Source organism: Echinops telfairi, unplaced genomic scaffold (genome assembly GCF_000313985.2).
Source record: "Echinops telfairi isolate 266 unplaced genomic scaffold, ASM31398v2 ScPeMD7_7469;HRSCAF=8507_1, whole genome shotgun sequence".
NCBI lineage: Eukaryota > Metazoa > Chordata > Mammalia > Afrosoricida > Tenrecidae > Echinops > Echinops telfairi.
In genome coordinates, this window is record NW_022111373.1 from 86,345,307 (window position 1) to 86,350,330 (window position 5,024).

Below are 5,024 nucleotides of genomic sequence, written 5' to 3' on the forward strand. Positions count from 1 at the left end.
CATTGCACTAAAGGGACTTCTTCATCTGTGGAACCATCAACGACAGATGGCAATATGAGGTTAACATATATGACAACCTCACCTAAATATTAACCCAGATACAGAAGTGTGCAAAGTAAAGCAAATAACAACAAAGCCGCCTGTTAGGTTGTTAGGAGCCATCAAGTTGGTTCAGACTCATAGCCGTCCTGTGTACAAGAGAACGGGATGCCTCCCAGTTCTGCGCCATCTTCACGGTTCGTACGTTTGAGCCTATTACAGCCACTGTGTCAATCTGCCTCATGGAGATTACTCTTCTTTTGCACGTCCCCTTTACCAAACACGAGGTCCTTTTCCAGAGACTGGTCTCGTCTGATAGCATGTCCAAAATATATGAGACGAAATCTTAACCAGCCTTGCTTCTAAGGAGCATTCTGGCTGTACTTCTTTCAAGACATTTTTGTTTGTACTTTTGACAGCCCATCCCTACAACATTAAAAATAGAGAGCCAGGGGAAATGAGGACAACTACAAAGTAAAAGGAGGGAATAAAATTTGAAGTTATACTCACTGCCATACAGCCGATGCTGACTTAGCAACCCTGCCAGTTGGGTTAAACTGCACCTGCGAGTTCCCAAAACTAACTCTACAAGAGTAGAAAACCATGCCTTTTCTCCAAAGAGCAGCAGGTAGTTTCGAACTGTTAACCTGAAGGGTTGCAGCCCAATGCATAACCGCTATAACCACCAGGCCTCCAAATGGAAAGGAAAGTGAGAGAATTTCAATATTGAACTGATTGTTTTAGACTTGAGAAACAATGAATTTCAAGGACACCTCAAAGAAAATTAAACCTCGTTGAAACCAAAAGCAAAATCATAACGATTTAATAATCACTGAAACACCAGCATAAAAGGAAATGGTAAGAAAAATAAAATAAACTGAGCTCAGAAAATCACATGGAACAAAAACAAACAAGAACCCCCACGACACCACAAAACAAAACAAAAAACAAAATAAATGCTGGAGAGGGCATTGAGAGAATGGAATACGCAAACACTGCTCTTGGTACTGAACTCATATCTCACATCATATATGAAAATGAATTGAAGATGAATCAAAGACAACACTTAATGTGGAAAATATATGGGACTGCTTCAAACATTTGGGAATAGAAATAATATATGACCCACACTAGCACTACTTTATACCCCACAGAAATAAAGATTATGCATATTCATGTTCAACATAGTATTGTGTACTAGAGCAAGTGGAATACTACACATCCCTGAAGAACTGAAATACTCAGGACATGGTTGTACTTAGGGGACATTATTTATTTATTTTAAAATCATTTTATTAGGGGCTCTTACAGCTCTTTTTTTAAAATCGTTTTATTAGGGACTCATACATACATACATCAATTGTGTAAAGCACATTTGTACATTCAATGCCCTCATTCTCAAAACATTTGCTCTCCGCTTAAGCCCCTGGTATCAGCTCCTTCATTTCCCCCCTCCCTCCCTCATGAACCCTTGATAATTTATAAATTATTATTTTGTCATATCTTATACTGCCCAATGTCTGCCATCACCCACATTTCTGTTGTCTGCCCCCAGGGAGGAGGTTATATGTAGATCCTTGTAATCAGTTCCCCCTTTCCAGCCCACCCTCCCTCCACCCTCTCGGTATCCCACGCTCACCACTGGTCTTGAAGGGATCATCCGCCCTGGATTCCCTGTGTTTCCGGTTCCTATCTACTAGTGTATGTCCTCTGGTCTAGCCGGATTTGTAAGGTAGAGTTGGGATCATGGTAGTGGGCCGGGGTGGGGAGCATGGAGGAAACATCTAGGAACTAGAGGAAAGTTGTGTTTCATCATTGCTACCCTTCACCCTAGGGGACATTATTATACTGAGTGAAGTTAGTAAAAACCAAAAGGATGACTATTGTGTGAAACCGCTGCTGTAAGAACCAAAAAATCGAGGAAGGGTTTCATACCAAAAACTTTGATGGTTACCAGTGTGGGAGGGGAAGGAGGAAAAGGGAAAGCAGAGTAGACAGGTGTTAACTCAGGTGAAGGGAGAGATAATAGACCACAAGAGGGCGCTGTGAAAACCGGGGGCGGCAACAGGAAGCAGAGCAAACCATTTGGAGGTTGGGTAAGTTGTTTTAAATGATGCATGCAACAATGATCTGAAATGCAACACCCCACCTAGTTCACAACCGGAAAAAAAAAGCCCTGTGGACACAAGCTTACTCGCCACCCAGGAAGACATTCCTGGCACAATTAAAAAAAAATTACACGAATAAAATGAGTACCAGGATGAAGAAAATGGCCTAAATTAGATTGTGGTAATGATTGGACAACTCTTCTTGATATGATTCAACTATTGTATGACAGGTGAATGAAGTGCCAATAAAGCTTAATAAAAGAAAGACATCCAGACAGCCAAGATAGGCATAATCACAATCATCAGCCATTAGAGATGAAAATTTTAAAAATGATACATCATCTCACTCTCGCCTTAATTTGCAAAGTTGAAAATAACGACATCAAACACTGGTGAGGGTATATATAGACTGGGATCCGCACACACTGCCGGAAGGATGGTGAAATGGTACGACCACTATGGCAAGCAGTGTGGCACATCCTTAGAAAGTTGGAAATAGAAATACCCTATGATCCTCTAATTCCCCTCCTAGGTACATAATAAATCATGCTGCGATATGCACACGCATGCACGTGCACACATACAAATAACATGTTCCTCCGTGCACTATTCACATCGATGGTGCACGCAAACTATGATAGTGCACACAGTGGAATACTACACGGTGCTTAATAATGGCGATGCATCTGCAAAACCACATCGATGAACCGCAAGGAGAGTTATGCTGACTCAAAGTAGACAGAAAAGGACAAACATGGGGCGACTTTTACAAAAAGTCAAGACAAGGTTTTCACATAAAAATAAACATTCTAAAATAAATAAATAAATATTCTTTGATGGCTACTGGGGGAGGAAGGTGTATATCAGTGTATAGACACATTAATTTGGGTGAAGGTGGAAGCAATGTACTCTAAGAGGGAAATCAAAAGGAAAAGAGAAAGCGAAGGGAGACACTAGGGGGTGCACTAGAGTTAAAAACAAACCTCACTGCTATAGTGTCTGTTCTAACTCAGCGACCCTATAGGACAGGAGAGAACTATCCATTTGGGTTTCCAAGGCGATAAAATTTTACCACGCAGAAAGCCTCCTCTTTCTCCTGCAGAGGGTCTGGTGGAGTTCAACTTCTGACCTTGAGATTAGCAGCTCATTAAGCAACAGGAAAATATACACACAATCATGCAATAAGAATGATTATGTGTGAATGCATTGATAGACAGGTAACTGAACAGGTGTGGGTAGCAGAATAGAGCTATACTCACACACACACACACACACATATAGGTTTGGCAAAATATATTTCTACCTATGCTGCAAATATATCCATGAATGTGGTAGAGTATAAACGTAGGGAGCAAAGTTAGAATTTAGGCATACCCAAACATCTTGAAAATGATTCCTGAGTCTGAGGACTCCATCTCTTGGGGGACACCTGGATCAATTGACATAACATAGTCTCCCATTGTTATTGAGTCAATCCCAACTCAGCGACCCTATAGGACAGGGCAGAACTGCCCCATAAGTACCCGAGACTGTAATTCTTCACAGGAGTAGAAAGCCCTATTTCTTTCCCCTAAAGTGGCTGGTGGTTTTGTCCTGTCAACCATGCAGGCCAATTCATAACCATTATACCACCAGGGCTGCTTAACATAGTCTACAAAGCCTATATTCTACATCCAACTTTGCTAAGTAGTGAATCATAGCGACCCTGTAGGAGAGAGTGGAACTGTCCTTGTGAGTTTCCTAGACTGTAACTGTTTAAGGGAGTAGAAAGCCCCGTGTTTCTCCTGCAGAGCTGTTGGTGGTTTCAAACCACTGACCTTAAGTATTACCGCCCACTTGTAAACACTATGCCACCATGGCTCTTAAGTATTGACTAGGGTCTTAAAAACTAGTATGTGTCCATCTAAGCTGCAATTACTGGTCTCTTCCTGTCTAAATCAAGATGCATGGAAACAATTGGTCCAGTGGACTCACGGACCACAAAAACTTCAACTTCCATGATCCTGAGACCAGAAGAACTAGATTGTACTCCCTATCATTGCTGTCGATTTGTCGTATTGTGATCACTTGCGTGCTGCCGTGATGCTGGAAGCTTTGTCACCAGTGTTTCAAATCTGAACAGTATTTCAAATATATATATTCAACAACAGGACAAATATGTATATTCAACAACAGTATTTCAAATATATATATTCAACAACAGGACAGCGAACAGGACAGTATTTGTGGACTTCTTCAGATGGAATACACACAAACCAGACTGACTGCATCTATGAGAAGAGATGATGGAGGAGTTACCTGGAAGCAGCGAAAACAAGGCAATGGAGCAGTGCAGAAGAGGAAGACCTGAACTAGATGGATTCACCCAGTGGCTGCATGGACGGACTCCAGCCCTAGAACGACTGTAAGAATGGCAGTGGCAGAGACCCGGGCAGTGCTTCTTTCTATTGTACCGAGGGTCTCTAATAGAACCAACTTTTAAAAGAGAAAAACTTAAACCACTGCAGAAATTTTAAAGAATTCATATGGAACCAACATCGATTCATAGAATTTAATTAAAAAGCAATGCATGGTTATAACTTAGACGTTTCCATGCTTATAGACGTGCTGCATTGAGTATTCAGGTGGTGATATGCTAGTGTTTATATTACCAGGAGGGGGAAAGCAGCGGAAATCAGGAGGAACCAATAAAATAAAAACACAATGTATAGGGTAAGTGATTACACGGACCAGTTCACTTTGCCAAGATGCATTAGGTTGAACATGTATCAAGCTGTCTACTTATTTACTTAATTTTCTGTATGTATTTTCTACTTTAATAAAAATTTCGCCTAAAAAAACGTGTTAAAGATTGAAGAGATTAACCCAGTACAAGTA